This window comes from Dama dama, chromosome 22, assembly GCF_033118175.1.
Source record: "Dama dama isolate Ldn47 chromosome 22, ASM3311817v1, whole genome shotgun sequence".
Taxonomy (NCBI): Eukaryota; Metazoa; Chordata; class Mammalia; order Artiodactyla; family Cervidae; genus Dama; species Dama dama.
The window spans coordinates 56,143,952-56,164,151 of record NC_083702.1 but is presented as its reverse complement, the minus strand read 5'-3'; the positions used below and the strand labels follow the sequence as shown (position 1 = coordinate 56,164,151).

The 20,200-nt window shown below is 41.4% G+C and overlaps 1 long non-coding RNA gene across 2 annotated transcripts in view; it reads right to left on the bottom strand.

Moving 5' to 3' along the window:
- Positions 1 to 609: 609 nt before the first annotated feature.
- Positions 610 to 20,200, bottom strand: part of LOC133044024 (uncharacterized) — a 41,111-nt gene continuing 21,520 nt past the window's right edge. For both annotated transcript variants that reach the window (XR_009689816.1, XR_009689817.1), the window contains exons 3-4: positions 9,133 to 9,490; positions 610 to 4,324 (exon numbers count right to left, since the gene is read on the bottom strand). This is a non-coding gene — a long non-coding RNA (uncharacterized LOC133044024). The remainder of the gene's footprint in view (positions 4,325 to 9,132; positions 9,491 to 20,200) is intronic.

Genomic DNA, 20,200 nt, shown 5'->3' with positions numbered 1-20,200 from the left:
CTAGTTTTAAAATTTATGAGATGAGACAAAAAACTCAAGGGTTTTTTTTTAGAACAAAAAACAGGACTAACTTCAGCAGGTATCGCAATGTATATTATAAAGTCACAGTAATTGAAATAATGTGGCACTGTGAAAAACAGTCAATGATCTTAGTATGTGATAAGTGAGTCATTTAAAAATCAGAAAGATACTGGCATATTATTTAAAAACTGGTGTTAGGACACAGAGCCTTTCTCACACCATACATAAAAAACATAAATTCCACATGTATTTGAGATGTACATTTTTTAAAGGCTAAAAGAAAATATGGGAAAATATATTTATACCTTGGGGAGAGAAAGCAATCTCTTTTTTTGGCCACAAGGTTTGTGGGACCTTAGTTCCCCAACCAGGAATTGAACCCTGGCCAGAGTCTGAACTACTGGATTACCAGGGAATTACCCAAGAGAAAGCTATCTTGACAAAACATAAAACTCAACATACATTATGTGTATGGCAGAAGACATATAAACAAAGTTGAAAAGCAAGTGAATTATGACAAAATATATTTGCAACTGATATAATAAAATTTTATACTTTATTTTACTTTAAATACATATGTATCTCAGTTTATCTGAGTTATCTAAATACAGACAAATATTTTAAATATATATATATTCATACAAAGAATCTATCGATCACTGAAAAAACAACCCAAGAGTTGACGTCTATCCCTATGGGGTTTTTCCTATAGACTCGCATGCGCACATTGTTGGAGATGCCTCATGGAGTTAACTGGGTGGTTTTGCTTCATTCACAGAACGATTTGTTAGATCCCTGGAAAGAACTATAAGAATCACTAAAAGTATGGGAGACCTAGTAATTCATTTTTCTACCTTAGGTATTAACATATCCCACAGTCTGTATTATTCTTGGGTGTAATAGCTTTGAAGTGTATATGATTTGAACTCATTAGGTTTACAGGGTGTCTGAAATTGAAAACCTAGGCAAATCCATCTACACTGACCCTACAAGTCACCCCAAAGTAAATTACTTGAAGAACTAGGTCCCAAAGATCCTAGGTAGGGAAATGTTTGATATTACCAGTGTGTGTATATTCAAGTGGAGACAAAAGAAGTCCAACTAAAAGAATTATGGGCTGACTGACAGGACAACTGTGGATTGGGCATAGATTCTTTTAAAAAGAGATATCTTCTTAAAATTGCTTCCCAGGTTTCTTTTTTTTTTTTAATATTTATTTATTTAGTTTTTGAGTGCCTTGGATCTTAGCTGCAACCCGCAGGATCTCCGTTGTAGTGCTTGGGCTCTGCAGCTGTGGCATGCAGGCCTAGCTGCCCCACGGCGTATGGGATCTTAGTTCTCTGACCAGGTACTGAACCTGTGTCCCCTGCATTCAAAGGCAGGTTCTTAACCACTGGACCACCAAGGAAGCCCCCCAAGTTTCTTTTTAAATTATCATCCCTTTTGAAGACACTAAAAGTTAAAAATGATCAATTACAGATTATTTATTGGAGAATGATTACGTGGTGTTCAACATCCAAAGACCTTGGTCCTACATACAAATATTTGTGAGCTATTACACCTATCTGTTTAAGTTAAACTGATGAAAGTATGTATGTGCATTATTTATTTATTATTCTTTGAGGCTCACAGACAATCTTCCATTAATTGCATCTTCATAGAAGGTAAAGGTCTTTTCCAATTTCACACCATTCAGGAATATGGAAATGACACTAAAAGTTCATGCTACTCTTGGAACTCTGTACTCAATCCTAGGATCAGCGCCTGGCATCATTTAGAGATTGAAATAAAGTAAAACTTTGGGGATGGGAAAAGGGCTGTCTTGAAGATAAACCCTGACTCAAGCTTTGGAGGAACTAAAGTGACTTTGATGGACAGTGGAAGCAATCACATGTAAAATTCTTTAAATAATGTACTGACTTTAAATAATTTTGCCTAATGTCACAAATAAATTTTTAAAACCCTTACACTGTAAAAAAAAAAAAAAAATCAACCATCTAATTAAAAATAACCCAATCAAATAAACATACAACTTGCAGATGACCACATACAAATATTCAAAACCATATATGAACTATTGTTCATATGATTAAATTTAGTTAATAAAATAATGATATAAAGTTAATGAAAGTTAATAAATCAAGTTAATAAAATAGTGAGAAATCAAATTTTTAAACATTTATTTATTTAGCTGAGCCAGGTCTTAATTGTGGCATATGGCATTTTTAGTTGCTGCATGCAAACTCTTAGTTGCTGTATGTGGGACTTAGTTCTCTGACCAGGTCCCCTGGATTGGGAGCACAGAGTCTCAGCCACTAGATCACCAGGAAAGCCCATGAGATATCAATATTTTTTTTAATTTATGATGTATCAATTTTTGACCATCATTCTAAGTCAGAAACTGTAAAAGGCCTGTGATTTTACCCTACTTGCAAGCTGACAAGTTAGCTTACCACAGTGTTATATACATTCTGACGAAAGAATGTAAGCCCCTCCCAACACACACACACACACAAAAGATGCTCTGATCAGCAAATATATGTATAAAATCTGTTTGGTGCTTATGTTCCTAATTTTAAGTAACTGGCATTCAGGTATATGTATTCGCCTATTAGAAGTTTGGTTAGTGTGGGTCAATTAGCACATACATGATCACCTCTGAATGTTGATTAACTGATACAGTGATATTCTTGGACCTGTAAGTCTGGGGAACAGAGTCAGTATCCATATTGATTAGACCAAAGTATTGTAAACCTGCTGGACAATCAACCTCTCCCAAAGACATCTATCTCTCCAACCCTTTGCAGGCAGCCCTTCATCAAATCAAAACTTTTCAGCTGTTGCTCTTTTGAGATTGCTTCCAACCTCTCTTGTTATCATAGTCATTTCCAGTTTGTTGCATGCAAGCATACTAAGTCGCCTCAGTTCAGTTCAGTTCAGTTGCTCAGTTGTGTCCGACTCTTTGTGACCCCATGAACCACAGCATACCAGGCCTCCCCATCCACCACCAACTCCAGGAGTCTACCCAAACTCATGTCCAATGAGTCCGTGATGCCATCTAACCATCTCATCCTCTGTCATCCTCTTCTCCGCCTGCCTTCAATCTTTCCCAACATTAGGGTCTTTTCAAATGAGTCAGCTCTCTGCATCAGGTGGCCAAAATATTGGAGTTTCAGCTTCAACATCAGTCCTTCCAATTAACACCCAGGACTGATCTCCTTTAGGATGGACTGGCTGGATCTCCTTGGAGTCCAAGGGACTCTCAAGAGTCTTCTCCAACACCACAGTTCAAAAGCATCAATTCCTAGGTGCTCCAGCTTTCTTTATAGTCCAAATCTCACATCCATAAATGACCACTGGAAAAACCATAGCCTTGACTAGACAGACCTTTGTTGGCACAGTAATGTCTGTGCTTTTTAATTTGCTGTCTAGGTTGGTCATAACTTTCCTTCCAAGGAGTAAGCATCTTTTAATTTCATGACTGCAATCACCATCTGCAGTGATTTTGGAGCCCAGAAAAATAAAGTCAGCCACTGTTTCCACATCTGCCATGAAGTGAAGGGACCAGATGCCATGATCTTAGGTTTCTGAATGTTGAGCCTTAAGTCAACTTTTTCACTCTCCTCTTTCACTTTTATCAAGAGGCTCTTTAGTTCTTCTTCACTTTCTGCCATAAGGGTGGTGTCATCTGCATATCTGACATTATTGATACTTCTCCCGGCATCTTGATTCCAGCTTGTGCTTCCTCCAGCCCAGTGTTTCTCATGATGTACTCTGCATATAAGTTAAATAAGCAGGGTGAAAATATACAGCCTTGACGCTTCAGTCATGTCCAATTCTTTCTGACCCAATGGACTGTGGTCCGCCAGGCTCCTCTGTCCATGGGATTCTCCAGGCAAGAATACTGGAGTGGGTTGCCATTTCCTCCTCCAGGTCCAGTTTCTTAGTGCCTGTTAAAAAAAATATATCATCCAAAAAAAAAAAAAAAAATCATCCAAACTTCAACACACCACTCCAAATACAATCTGAACAGCACAGATAACATCTCTGCTGGACGCTATTTTTGTCTGAATGTGCCCTAAATACTAACAGGCTTTTTCACTGGTTGCTACACCTGTAGAATCTTCTCAAGCTTGTATTTAACCCCAGCTCCCAAGTCCATGAGAAAGAAAGACAGTGAAAGTAATAGATGAGAGCTTGTGCTGTGGAGTCAGACTTCCTAGGTTTGAATTCCAGCTCTGCCATGTGCCGACTAGGTAACACTGGGAAAGTTTCTTCGTGTCTTTAATCTTAATTTTCTCACCTGTAAAACACGAGAAGATAAGAACATCCACCTCAAAGAGTTGTTTGTAAAGACTGAGCAAGTTACCTCAGGAGAAATATTTGGTACAATGCAGGCTATTTTCCATGCATCTCACATTGCACTGAATACATCCTGTTTAAGCCTCACAAGAAAGCTATGATGGACATATTATTGCATCCATTTTACATACGGAAAATCTGAGTTGCACCAAGCTCAAGTAGCTTGCCTGAGGTCAAATAACTGCTAAATGGCAGAGCCAGGGTGGCAATAAGATCTTTCTGACTTCAAAGACCAAGTTATTTCTCTTGCACCATTTAAAGGCATTCTCCTCCTTCCTGTATTATTACATTTTTTAAGCCTTTAGAGAGCATAATAAAGGGGTTAGGAGGGCAAGCTCTCTCAGAGCAGACTGCCTTGCTTGATGATCTGGGACAAGTTATTTAACTTCCTCATGCCTCAGTTTCCTCACCTCTAAAATAAGAGTTTTAGTATTTTATTATCTACCTCAGAGATTTCAGAGCTGACTAAATAAGATGGCATTAAACACAGTGCCTACCGACTGTCTAGGATATAACAGAAGTAAGGTGTGTTATTCACACTCCAGGTCACCTTGCTGATATTAACCAAGTCTGCTTAGGAAACCATTTTTTAGTATTTCCAGGGATCCACTTCAAATTTATAAAATTTCTCTGAACTTTCTCAAATATGCACTTTACTACATCTAAGATATATCAGGCTATGTCTAGAATTCTTTTACTCACTTTTATGAACCCAAGATGACAGGGTTGAAAGGAGAGAGACATAAAAGCTATCATAACTCAAAAAAAACGCATAATAAGGCCCAGAAATAATAGACAGTTGGCTTCAGCTATGACTCATCAAGGGCTATTTGCATCAGTTCCTACTGCATTACCACAACTCACTTCTCTTATTGCTCAGCCCTGTATATTTATCACCCGAAACTCACATTTGAGGGTACTGATTACAAAACGTTCTTTTGTACATAGCCCAGCTGCCAGGAGATCCCACCCCCACACTCAGCAAAAGTGGGTTCAGATAACTAAGCTTTCAGTGTTTCAAGACTGAAGGAAAAGGAACTCATAAATCCCACATAAGTTCTGTGAGATATTTATTACTGGCTCCGTTTTACTGCTGAGGAAGATGGGCTTGTCATGGCCATTATTTGTATTTTATCCAAATCACAGCATTGATTAGCGGTGGAGATAAGAGCTGACCCAAATCTTCCATAATGCCACTCCAGGTGGAAGGAAGAGCCTGTGGGTTGCAAAGAGCAATGCTTCCCGAACTGGTCCTCCATCCATGTGGCCCCTGCATCACTTTTGCAACATCTTTCTACCTCCTATGGGATTATTTGCTTCATTTTTTTTAATTGATGCACTTTTTTGCTACCTAAGTTAATTAGGGAATTTCAGTCTAAATAATAATTACTGTGAAATAACAAGTTCTATACACCATGTATATTTTATATAATAAATGTTTAAGTGTATTCATTTCCTAGGGCTGCCATAACAAAATACTGTAAACTGGGTGGGTTAAAACAACAGAAATGCATTCTCTTACTATTTACGAAGCCAGAAGTTCAAAATAAAGGGGTCAACAGGGTTGCTTCCTCTTGGAGGAGAAACTATTTACACCCCTCTCCTGCGTTCATGCTCAGGCATGTACGACTCTGAAACCCCATGGACTGCAAGATGCCATGCTCCTCTGTCCATGGAATTTTCCAGGCAAGAATACTGGAGTGGGTTGCCATTTCCTTCTCCAAGGGATCTTCCCGACCCCAGGATTAAACTCACGTGTCCTGAATTGCAGGCAGATTTGTTCCCACTGAGCCCCGTGGGAAGCCCTACACCCCCCTCCTAGCTTCCTGATGTTGCTTGGCTTATACACACATCAGTCCGATCTCTATCTACATATTTGCACGAGCCTCTCTCTAATGTCTTTGTCCAAATTTCCCTCTCCTTTCTCTTATAAAGACACCAGTCATTGTATTCAAAGCCCACTGTAAGTCTAACATTATTTTGTTAGGTAGTTAGAACAGGGAAAAGGAGTCTAAAATGGCGGTGGCTAAAAGACAAGGAAGGGAAAAGCCCGCGAAAATAGAACAGAGGACGGTCAAAGGAAGGTCCGAGGACCGAGTGAGGACTTCAGGTAGAACAGCGCTCCTGACTAAGCCCAATCTGCATAGGGCAGGCCCAGTGGGAATAAAAAAAACATTAAAAAAGGAGCCAAAGGGCTCTCTCTCTCTCTCTCTTTCCCCACTGCCCCCCCTACCCTGCGCGCTGGGGCGCTCCTCCACTCTCTTCTCTTCTTCGAGGATGGATTCTCCTGCTATCTTCTAAATAAAATAGAGCTGTAACACTGATTTGTCTAAGAGCTATGACACGGTTTGTCCAAGACCCGAGAGCTGTGACGTGCTGAGGGGACTTTAATGTCCGTCACTCCAAATCTTTGTTGTGACGAGACAGAGAACCAAGGAGCACACACTCGCCTGACAATTTCATCTCAACATCCGTAACTAATTACATCCGCAAAGACCCTGCAGCCACTTCAGGTCACCTTGTGTGGTTCTGGGTGAGGCTCTGAAATTTTGAGACGGACACAATTCAAGCCACTACAAGTGAATAACGACCACAGGTTTTTTTGAAAGTTTATCCATATACCACCGAAAATCATCTTGCATTCTGATAGTGGTTTGCAAACCACACTAGGGAGACACTGATATATACATGGTATTTGGAGGTCCTTGGGCACCTCTCTACTTTTAAAAGCAGCAAGCTTTATAGTCTGGGTGGTTGCACTTCCTTCACTCATTTAAACCAGTGTATGTTTTGGTAAATCAAGAAGTTTGTCCCCTAGAGACTTCCTTGGTGGTCTAGTGGTTAAGACTTCACACAGTGGGGTGTGGGTTCGATCTCTGGTTGGGGAACTAAGATCCCACATGCCTTGCCCACAGCCAAAAAGAAAAAACAGGGAGTTGGTCCTCTAGATAGAGCTGATTCTCTGATTTTGATAACTCAGGAAATATTGTTAATAATAGATTGTTTCAACTGCTATTTCAAGAAGGTAGATGAACACTAGCTTATTACATGGTTCATTATTTTCAGAAATCAGCAGCTATACATGTACAGGTCTCTGTGGGGTTGTATGTGGGGATTTATTACGTCTTCTCTCCAGAAAGATGACCAAAGGATCTTAAGGCAGATTTGCAATATAAAAGAAGCCATTAGGCAACCCTGGACATTGTGAAATTCCATCCTGTGCAGAAAGGCAGGATGCCTGAGAACATTGTAATCAGGAACCCAGAGTAAGTCCAAATTTTCAGTCTGGAGAAGAAGGATGGAAAGAGGAATTTAACTCTCAGCAGCCTTTATGTGAACTTCCATGTGAATCACAGGTTGAATAAACTTTGGTTTTTCCATTTAAGATAATATTCAGAAGACCTGACACTTCTAAATGCACAGACTTCAGTTCTCCCTAAAAACTATGCATTGGACAAAGGAAATTAAAGATCTCAGGAAAGACATTTTTTCTAACTATTCTTCTTTTTAACTTAGATGGTTTTTTGTTCCCAAATATTAAAAACATAAGAGGGGAAACTGTCTTAAATTAAAAACTATGAGGTGGTAGAGATCAATTGTTGTATGGGCTTGAGGCAAAATATAATAAAAGATGCATAAGAGCAGATGCTGTGCTTGGAAATAAGTCAACAAGCACATTTCCATAACCACATATGGTGCAGAGCTTTCACATACACACTACCTTAGTGTTTACACTGAGTTAAATAATTCAAGATGGTGTAACCAGCTTATAGAAATGTGATAACACTTTAAACAAACTGGATTGTTGCCATAACAAATAACCTAGACAAAACAACAAACAAAAAACAACCCACTTAGACAAGAGGAGGTGGAGAAGGTCCCAAAATGAAAGGTTCAGTGTTCTTTGGCAAAACCTCAAGATCACACTTTGTGGATCAACCCACAAACGCACCTTAAAGAAGCCACCCAAACGCACGTGTAGGAATGACTGCCGGTCTTCAGTGTTTGTCACTCCGTACCACCCAGCGCCACTGCCAAAAGAGAGCTTCGATAGGCCTCTCTGCAGAAATTTCCTCCAACTGTCCTCTCACCTCGTAAGACAATGTGTCCCCTTACCTTTTAATCATGCCTAGGTTCTCGTGCTGTGCATTGCCCAAAGGAACAGGAAGGTGTTGAAGGGTTGAGGATGAGCAACTCCAAATGAAACTACTGCTTTGCCAGAAACACCCGTTTTTAACAAGGGACAGGCAGCATTCTGATATGTTTTTAGAGGGAAGGAACTGGGGGTGAGGGGGGCAGAAGCGCCCACTGGAGGAAAGCTGGAGAATGAGAAAGAAATTGTGGCTGACTTCTACCCCTCTTCAGGAATTCAAAGCAGGTATCAATGTACTAAAAGCTGTATAGAAACACTCCAGGAAACACACCTGTTTAACCTGGTTTAACATAACCTTTCTCAGATCCCCTTGAGATTTGCCCCTTGATGGCAAATCCCCTTCCTCACTTAACATCTTTTAACATCCCAAGCCTTCAAGAGGTGTTTTAAGCAAAGTGCTAGCCTAAGTTAGCTCCAAGATGGCCCCTCTGATTCTCGCCTCCTAGGAATCACACCCCGGTACAGACCCCTCCCACATTTAATAGAGTTGATCAATTCACAGAAAATGATACTGCAGAAATGAGACAGTGTGACTTCCAAGGCTGGGCCATTAAAGACACTATGGCTTTCACCTTGCACTCTCTTGGACTACTCACCCTGGGAAAAGCCAGCCACCACGTCATAAGGCCACTCAAGCTGCCAGTGGACAGAACCACGTGTAAACGGACTCAGCGCTGTGGGACTGAGCTGTCGTGGAAGTGAATCCTGCAGCCTCGGTCAAGCTTCCAGATGACTTCAGCTCCAGCTGACACCAAATTTCAAACCACAGAGACTATGTGAGATGATAAATATTTATCGTGGTTTTAAACCACTAGTTTAGAGGCAATTTATGCAGCAGTAGATAACTGGTACACAGAATACTGGGCTTCCCAGATGGCTCAGTGGTAAAGAATTTACCTGCCAATGCAGGAGACACAGGAAATGTGGGTTCAATCTCTGAGTCAGGAAGATCCCCTGGAGGAGAAAATAGCAATCCACTTCAGTATTCTTGCCTGGGAAATCCTATGGACAGAGGAACCTGGCGGGCTACAGTTCATGGGGTCGCAAAAGAGTCACACATGACTTGATGACTATTTACCTAAAGCACTGAGTATCAATCATTTTCGTTTGTCATGTAACCATCATGAAGCTATAGTGTAGAATATGCTTATACACTACTCTGTCTCTCTAGACACAGTTAACTGGTTAAGGAATGGATTCAAACCTGAAGTCAAGCCAATCAGGATCATTCTGTAGGATCTCTGTAACTGCCACTGGACAAACAGATTTATTCTCTGATGGTGAGGCCAAGTGTATGGGACTAAGGAGTTGCCAGTGGCAATATTTCAAGTTTCAAACTTTTATTTCTAAGGAAAAGAAGTTGACAACACAGAGAGAAGCAGGGTTGAAGAGATTAAGGAAAAAATACCTTGTAAGATTCAAGTTCTTAATTCCAGAGACCTCTGATAGCACTTGCCCCTCACCCTGCTCAATGTGAGCCTTCCAGCAAGTTCCCCTTTTTGCATAAGTTAGTTTCAGCTGGGTTTCTAAACCTTGCCTCCAAAAGAATCTTGACTTATACACCCCGACACGACTTTATGCTTTCCCTAGCACGGCACTGGTGACACGGCTGTAGCTGCTCTTGCTTATCTAATTCCCCGTCCACAGAGAGCGCTGGCTCTCAGCATCTGCCCTTCTCTGCAAGCTGCACTCAGCAGGCGAGGCCTCTGACCGCCATGTCTGATTTCACCACCTTGGGCCCTGAACCGTAGTCGATTCACTCAAGGTGGACCAATCAGATTCTCCTTCTAGGAGTTTGGAACTGAGACCCACAGACTCTGGACACAGAAACCCCTTCACACCAACAACAGCACTCTCAGAGAAGACTGTAACTCTAGCCAGTAAGGTGCCCCAAGCTGCCGTAGTCCCTGCTCCTCCTGTGAAATCTCTAAGAACCTCCAGAATTCTTCTAACAATCTTGCACCTGGATCACTTCTGCTCCCCAGAGCCAAAAGAAACTTGACTAGTGCATGCTCCCATTACTGAATTCTCCGTGCAATCAGGAGAGCTCACAAGTTCATCATTACAACTCCAAGGCCAGCACAGCCCCTGGGGTGGAGTCAGAACTCGATAAATATTTCATGAATGACTGAAGCTCACTGCCCCAGTGGTATATACTCTTCCTCCCACCTAGATGGGAAAACGTCAATCCTCCTATTCTCTTGCCTTCCAGGTAATGAAGTCTTCTGTCCTGGAATTAGTTCTCCCTTGTGCTATCAGCCACAGGGACCAGTAAGTCCTCTGTAGGCACCACATCTCATCCTTGATGAAGGAAATATGTTAGAACTGGAAGTTCCAGACCTCCCACCATCCAAGAAACTCGACCGGTGACTGCACACCCAGGGTCACAAGTCCCACCACTTGCTTTTACTGTGTACCTTGCCTATGCTGACCACATGCTTTCCACGGCCGCTGCTGGAGTTATCCTGCACGCCATGGTTACAGGTGGCTCTCACTTTCAGATGTCATTACTCTTCTGGTCCCTGTTCCCAGCACTGCTGCTGTGGCTGTTTTGCAACCCCATGGCCTGGAGCCTGCCAGGCTCCTCTGTCCATGGGATTCTCCAGGCAAGAATACTGAAGTGGGCCATTTCCTTCTCCATCCCAACATTGCAGAAGAGGTTTTTTATCATGACCTCACTGCTTTGGGTTGGGAAAAATGAGTTCCAGGGAAATTTCTACCTTCTTATAGAACCATCCTTCTAAAAACAGACTTCATGTATGATATAGAATGAGAACTGGTGGGGAATGGGACAGAGCAGGATTATTAATCAAGCTCAAGAACTTCCAATCGCAAGAAGAGGCCTTAAGAAACCATGACTATGGGACTTCCCTGGTGTCTAGTGGTTAGGACTCTTGAGTTTCCACTGCCTGGGAAACAGGTTTGATCCCCAGTCAGGGAAATTCTGCATGCCATGTGGTGTGGCTAGCAGAGGACAAAGAAGCAAAGTGTAGTGGGCAGTTGTTGAGTTGACTACCTAAAACTCCCCCTTTCTACAAGTCCTCAGACCTTCCTTTGGGGAGCTACTTCTCCGCTGTGCTTAGTCATGGGGGGACTGATATCCAGACCTAATTAGCCTGAGCCAATCACCTTTTACCTCAGTGATCTATCATCATGTAGCATTTCTCTGGTCACAGCAACTATTGACATCACCCAAAATGGTTTAATCAGAATGAAGCCCGGCATTTTATTTGATATTTGGAGGGGAAAGTCTATCTTTCCCTGACACAAAAGTACATAGGTCCAGGAGTTATTGACAGTCACCTTGCAACTGTATGGGCAGGGAAACTTTGGATAAAGCTGGCACTTGAAAGGTGAACTTGAAAAGTGAGCTAAGTCCCAAGTGACATAATTGAGCTCCCAGATCAAACCAACCCTGAAGGCCATTCTACCTCAACTTTGCAGGGCCATGAGCCAGTAAACCATCTAACAGGTCAGATGAGTTTGAGTTCAGCTTTCTGTTGCTTAAGACCTAAACGGTATGAACCAGTTCACAAGGGCTAAGTAGCAGGAGCCACACGCTAGATTCTGCACAGAACTATGGGGATGGTCTTCTATACTCTCAGTCCTGCCCCTGAGTGGGTAAAAACCTACTGGTTTTAAAATGGTGGACTTATAGCTACTCTCTCAGAGTTGTGTTTTGTACAGCCTCTTTTAGCAAAGCTAAAAAATGTTTCATCCACTGCATCATCTATATTCAATTTTTTAAAAAGATGTGGTATATACATATATACAATGTAATTTTATTCAGCCATTAAAAAAAGAAGAACTCCTGCCATTTACAAAAACACAGATGGTCCTTCAGGGCATTATGTTAACTGAAATGAGTCAGACAGAGAAAGACAAAGAACTGTATGATCTTTCTTACATGAAAGTGAAAGTTGCTCAGTTGCGTCCAACTCTTTGAGACCCCATTGACTACACAGTCCATGGAATTCTCCAGGCCAGAATACTGAAGTGGGTAGCCTTTCCCTTCTCCAAGGATCATCCCAACCCAGGGATCAAGCCCAGGTCTCTCATATTACAGGTAGATTCTTTACCAGCAGAGCCACAAGGGAAGACTTTCTCTTACGTGTGGAATCTATAAACAACAGCAGCAAATAACCAAGCTCACAGATACAGAGAACAGATCGGTGGTTGTCAGAGGCAGGGGGTGGAGGGTGGAAGAACTGGGTGAAGGGGGTCAAAAGGTACATACTTCTAGTTATAAAATAATTATGTCCCAGGGATGTAATGTACAGCATGCTGATTACAGTTAATAACCCTGTATTGCATATTTTAAAGTTGCTAAGAGTAGATCTTAAAAGGTCTCATCACAAGAGAAAACAATTTTTTTTAACTATGTAACAGATGTTAACAACTTATTGTGGTGATTATTGCACAATATACACAAATATCAAATCATTATGTTACACATCTGAAACTAATATAATGATAATATATGTCAACTATACCTCAACAGAAAAAAAATTTTAATTAAAAAAAAAGAGCTACCCCACTGCTACAACACAATATAAAAAAGATAGTCTGTTCCCTACTAGAAAACAGTGAGGCTCTTTTGCAGTTAACAGTACAAAGAATTTCAGTGAAATTTCCCCCTTAAGTCCTACAGAATAAACATGACACTGGACACTTCTCATGGAAAAGAAATGCAAAAAGGCAAAATGGTTGTCTGAGGAGGCCTTAAAATACCTGTGAAACAAAGAGAAGCTAAAAGCAAAGGAGAAAAGGAAAGATATTCCCATTTGAATGCAGAGTTCCAAATAGCCAGGAGAGATAAGAAAGCCTTCCTCAGCGATCAATGCAAAGAAATAGAGGAAAACAACAGAATGGGAAAGACTAGAGATCTCTTCAAGAAAATTAGAGATACCAAGGGAACATTTCATGCATGGGCTCAAAAATGGGCTCAATAAAGGACAGAAATGGTGTGGACCTAACAGAAGCAGAAGATATTAAGAAGAGGTGGCAAGAATACACAGAAGAACTGTACAAAAAAGATCTTCACGACCCAGATAATCACGATGGTGTGATCACTCACCTAGAGCCAGACATCCTGGAATGTGACGTCAAGTGGGCCTTAGAAAGCATCACTACGAACAAAGCTAGTAGATGTGATGGAATTCCAGTTGAGCTATTTAAAATCTTAAAAGATGATGCTGTGAAAGTGCTGCACTCAATATGCCAGCAAATTTGGAAAACTCAGCAGTGGCCACAGGACTGAAAAAAGTCCATTTTCATTCCAATCCCTAAGAAAGGCAATCTCAAAGAATGCTCAAACTACCGCACAATTGCACTCATCTCACACACTAGTAAAGTAATGCTCAAAATTCTTCAAGCCAGGCTTCAGCAATACGTGAACCGAGAACTTCCAGATGTTCAAGCTGGTTTTAGAAAAGGCAGAGGAACCAGAGATCAAATTGCCAATATCCGCTGGATCATCAAAAAAGCAAGGGAGTTCCAGAAAAACATCTATTTCTGCTTTATTGACTATGCCAAAGCCTTTGACTGTGTGGATCACAATAAACTGTGGAAAATTCTGAAAGAGATGGGAATACCAGACCACCTCACCTGTCTCCTGAGAAACCTGTATGCAGGTCAGGAAGCAACAGTTAGTACTGGACATGGAACAACAGACTGGTTCCAAATAGGAAAAGGAGTACGCCAAGGCAGTATATTGTCACCCTGCTTATTTAACTTATATTGAAGAGTACATCATGAGAAACGCTGGGCTGGAAGAAGCACAAGCTGGAATCAAGATTGCCGGGAGAAATATCAATAACCTCAGATATGCAAGTGATACCACCTTTATGGCAGAAAGTGAAGAGGAACTAAAAAGCCTCTTGATGAAAGTGAAAGAGGAGAGTGAAAAAGTTGGCTTAAAGCTCAACATTCAGAAAACTTAAGATCATGGCATCTGGTCCCATCACCTCATGGGAAATAGATGGGGAGACAGTGGAAACAGTGTCAGACTTTATTTTTTTGGGCTCCATGATCACTGCGGATGGTGACTGCAGCCATGAAGTTAAAAGACGCTTACTCCTTGGAAGGAAAGTTGTGACCAACCTAGATAGCATATTAAAAAGCAGAGACATTACTTTGCCAACAAAGGTCCATCTGGTCAAGGCTATGGTTTTTCCAGTGGTCATGTATGGATGTGAGAGTTGGACTGTGAAGAAAGCTGAGCACCGAAGAATTGATGCTTTTGAACTGTGGTGTTGGAGAAGACTCATGAGAGTCCCTTGGACTACAAGGAGATCCAACCAGTCCATCCTGAAGGAGATAAGTCCTGGGTGTTCCTTGGAAGGACTGATGCTGAAGCTGAAACTCCAATACTTTGGCCACCTCATGCGAAGAGTTGACTCATTGGAAAAGACCCTGATGCTGGGAGGGAATGGGGGCAGGAGGAGAAGGGGACGACAGAGGATGAGATGGTTGGATGGCATCACCGACTCAATGGGCATGAGTTTGAGTAAACTCCAGGCGTTGGTGATGGACAGGGAGGCCTGGCATCCTGTGATTCATGGGGTCACAGAGTCAGCCACAACTGAGCGACTGAACTGAACTGGACACTTGTCTCACTAAATTCTACGTTTCCATAATGCTGCTCACTTAAAAAATGCACAAGTGCAAAAACTACTAGATTTATTTTACTCTTATACCATTTTATATACTGTCCTATCAAAACTTGAGAACTGTATAAACTCAGCAGATTTATTTAGAAAACTATTTCTTTATTATTGAGACAATAAAAATTGGATTGTGTGTCCACATTTTCAAGGATTTGAGATGGAGGAAAATATTAGCAAACAATAAGGAAATTAGTGTAATATAATTTCTTGCAATCATTTTTTCTTGCAAATGGTATTTATGATAATAAATATGTTTCTACCCTGCTCATTGTTGAAACTTTACAAACAATCAATGAACATTAACCTTTGGAAATCAAAATGCTACTTAGGTTTTGTTTTGATACATAGGTCTTAAGATCCTACAAAAAAGTGTATATGTATGTGTATATGCATATACATATATGTGTTCATGTGTGTGTGTGTGTGTGTGTGTGTGTGTGTGTGTGTGTGTATGGGCTTCCCTGGTGGCTCAGCTGGTAAAGAGTCTGCCCGCAATCCAGCGACCTGGGTTTGATCCCTGGGTTGGGAAGATCCCCTGGAGAAGGGAAAGGCTACACACTCCAGTATTCTGGCCTGGAGAATTCCATGGACTGTATAGTCCATGGGGTCTCAAAGAGTCAGACACGACTGAGCGACTTTCACTTCACTTAAATCAACAGGTTACTTAAGAAAAAGATACCTGTTTTTCCTCTCTAAACGGCTCCCTTCTGGATGACTGCCGTGACTCAATCCTGGTTCCAGCAGGGTTAGTGCCGATCTCAGCAACCCGCGAGCTTCCTCTGACTCCCCCTTTATTTACACTTTCCAAGTTTTAAAACTTGGTTTAAAACACAAAATCAAAATCACACATTCTCCTTTCCCAGAGCTCTCCTAAAATATCTCATTTATCCTCAAGGAGCCTGGCATCTCCAAGGGAACGTCCGTTTTCCTCTGTACTGGGCTGTCCAGGAGAGCCAAGCTCGCCCTCATAGATGATGTTGGACAGTCATGTCAGCCTGGCAGCAAGAATTCGCTCTGGGCTGAAGAAACTGCCATGACGCTGCCAAGAAAAACAGCACTTTATCTCCAGTCCCTCGGGGCCTCTGTGGGCCTGAACCAGAACTGTAATCTGGGCTTGGATCTAAACTTCTAGCCGAGGGCAGACCAAATGCTCCAGGCCAAGCATCTAGGATTCGTCCCACCTACAAGTGACTCAGGAGTAGGCAAGTTAAAAATCCACCAACCTAAAAGCTAACCTAAACCAGGGCTGCCTCTGAGACCAAACCAGCACTTACTCCTCTTCCAGTGATTTCGTTAGCCTCTGAAGTGAGTTACTCCTTTTAAATATACACCCTGAATATCCTATTGGCCATGCATACCAGTGTTTGATTCAGTGGTATTGTATCAGACTAATTGCAGTTACATCCTAGGATTGATTATTTGATTTAAAATTGTGATTTTCTACACCTGAATTACATGGATCAGAAATTTTAATCCTATAAGTACATTTTACTTCTTCAGAGTATAAAGCCTAGAAATACAAATCAAAAGAAATGAAACATCAAAGGGGAAACAGGTAGGGTGGGAGGAATTGGGAGACTGGGACTGACATATTTACACAACTGATACTACATATAAAACGGATAACTAAAGACGACCCACCATCCGGCACAGGGAACTCTACTTAATGCGCTGTGGTCACCTGAATGGGCGGCAAGTCCAAAGCGGAAGGGATATATGTACCTGTAAGGCCGATTCGATTTGCTGTGCACTAGAAGCTAACATACATTATAAAGCAACTACACTGCAATTAAAATGAATAAAAATTTTTTAAAGAAATGGAAAAAAAACCCATGATTTTCTCATCATCCAAATGTACATCATTCTCTTTCCTAAGCGTTTATAGCAGGATGACATATCAAATACTAATTGCTTTGCTTTCGAAGATGGTGTTTGTTGCTCCTGCCCCCCGGCTAGATGGGTGGGCACCCATTACTTTAGAGATTTTTAACAGAGGTACTAAAAAGAACATACCACATTTTTTTAAAGACCAAAGCCACACTGCAGTATGAAATAAAGGACTGGAAAGGATATGTAAACAGCTGAGAACAGTATTTCCTGAGCACTCCCCAACTCTCCCTCCTGCTCCCTACCTGGAGACGGTCCTTGGAGTTGGGAAATGGGCAGGGGCGGGAATTCAGACTTAAATTGAAGAAAGTAGGGAAAACCACTAGGCCATTCAGGTATGACCTAAATCAAAGCCCTTATGATTATACAGTGGAAGTGATAAATAGATTCAAGGGATTAGATCTGATAGACAGAAAGCCTGAAGAACTATGGACGGAGGTTCATGACACTGTACAGGAGGAGGGATCAAAATGATCCCTAAGAAAAAGAAATGCAAAAAGGCAAAATGGTTGTCTGAGGAGGCCTTACAAAAAGCTGAAAAAAGAAGGAAGCTAAAGTCAAAGGAGAAAAGGAAAGATATGCCCATCTGAATGCAGAATTCCAAAGAATATCAAGGAGACATAAGAAAGCCTTCCTAAGTGATCAATACAAAGAACTAGAGGAAAACAATAGAATGGGAAAGACTAGAGACCTCTTCAAGAAAATTAGAGATACCAAGGGAACACATCATGCAAAGATGGACTCAATAAAGGACAGAAATGGTATGGACCTAAAAGAAGCAGAAGATATTAAGAAGAGGTGGCAAGAATACACAGAAGAACTATAAAAAAAATATCTTAATGACCCAGATAACCACAATGGTGTCATCACTCACCTAGAGTCAGATATCCTAAGTGTGAAGTCAAGTGGGCCTTAGGAAGTATCACTGTGGACAAAGCTAGTGGAGGTGATGGAATTCCACCTGAGCTATTTCAAATCCTAAAAGATGACACTGTGAAAGTGCTACACTCAACATGCTAGCAAATTTGGAAAACTCAGCAGTGGCCACAGGACTAGAAAAGGTCAGTTTTCATTCCAATCCCAAAGAAGGGCAATGCTAAATAAAAAATGTTCAAACTACCACACAAATGCACTCATTTCATATGCCAGCAAGGTCATGCTCAAAATCCTCCAAGCTAGGCTTTAACAGTTTGATCACAGAAAAAGCAAGAGAGTTCCAGAAAAACATCTACTTCTGCTTCACTGACTATGCTAAAGCCTTTGACTGTGTGGATCACAACAAACTGTGGAAAATATTTAAAGAGATGGGAATACCAGACCACCTGACCTGCCTCCTGAGAAACCTGTATGCAGGTCAAGAAGCAACAGACCCGGACATGGAACAACAGACTGGTTCCAAATTGGAAAATGAGTACTTCAAGGCTGTATGTTGTCACCCTGTTTATTTAACTTATATGCAGAGTACATCATGAGAAACGCTGGGCTGGATGAAGCACAAGCTGGAGTCAAGATTGCCAGGAGAAATATCAATAACCTCAGATATGCAGATGATACCACCCTTGTGGCAGAAATCGAAGAGGAACTAAAGAGCCTCTTGATGAAGGTGAAAGAAGAGTGTGAAAAAGCTGGCTTAAAACTCAACAGTCAAAAACTGAAGATCATGGCATCCAGTCCCATCACTTCATGGCAAATAAATGGGGAAACAATGCAAATGGTGAAAGACTTTATCTTCTTGGGCTCCAAAATCACTGCAGACAGTGACTGCAGCCATGAAATTAAAAGACGCTTGCTCCTTGGAAGGAAAGTTACGACCAACCCAGACCCCATATTAAAAAGCAGAGACATTACTTTGCCAACAAAGGTCCATCTAGTCAAAGCTATGGTTTTCAGTAGTCATGTATGCATATGAGAGATGGACCATAAAGAAGGCAGAGTGCCGAAGAATTGATGCTTTTGAATCGTGGTGTTGGAGAAGACTCTTGAGTCCCTTGGACTACAAGGAGATCAAACCAGTCAGTCCTAAAGGAAATCAACCCTGAATATTCATTGGGAGGACTGATACTGAAGCTGAAGCTCCAGTATTTTGGCCATGTGATGCAAAGAGCTGACTCATTAGTAAAGATCCTGATACTGGGAAAGATTGAAGGCAGGAGGAGAAGGGGACGACAGAAGACGAGATGGTTGGATGGCATCAGCGACTCAACAGACACGAATTTGAACGAGCTCCGGGAGATGGTGAAGGACAGGGAAGCCTGGCGTGCTGCAGTCCATGGGTTTGCAAAGAGCTGGACATGACTGAGCAACTGAACAGCAACAGGAGAGGAAGCAAGAGGCTCAAGCGCAGAGTGCGTGTGGTGGGGGGAGCAACTGGGCCCTGCAACAGACTCTGCTGACTGGGCCCTGGCATCCACCCTCCTCTTTCTTACTCTCAGAAGCCCAATTCTGTCTGGGTGCCATTTCCCCAAACTTCTTTGCAGTAAAGCATGGCCAAGTGACATAGTACTAGCCAATCAGATATAAGCAAAAGTCTGCTAGAGATTTCTAGGAAATGTTTTACTTCTGTGATATAGACTTCATCTTCTCCTTCTTCCTTCCTTAAGTGCAGACTTGATACCTAGCATGCAGAAGCCAGTTTGTAACCATGAAGCAACAAGCTAACAGGCTAAGCTAGGTTATCAAACAAAAAGATAAAAGCTCAAGATGTACATTGTCCAATAAATAGCCACTTGTTACATGAGGCTATCAAAGAATTGAAATCCAGGAGTTCACATAAACATGTGCTGTAATTGTAAAATACACAGTGAATTTTGAAGAATTAACACTCCCAAAATGTAAAAATGTTTCCTTAGTGATTTTTTTACTGATTGCATAGTGAAATGAAAGCTTGAGGATATGTGGATTAAATTATATTATTAAAATCAATTTTAACCTGTTTCTTTTGCTCTTTTTAATGTTACTACTAGAAGTACTAGAAATTTTAAAATTACATATGCAGCTCTATTGGACAGTGCTGCCCTGGAACATGGACATCATGGAGTCACTGCACAACTCTTGCTGGTAAGAAAAATAAAGCCTTATTGATTTAAGTTGCGGTAAGTCAGGTTCTCTG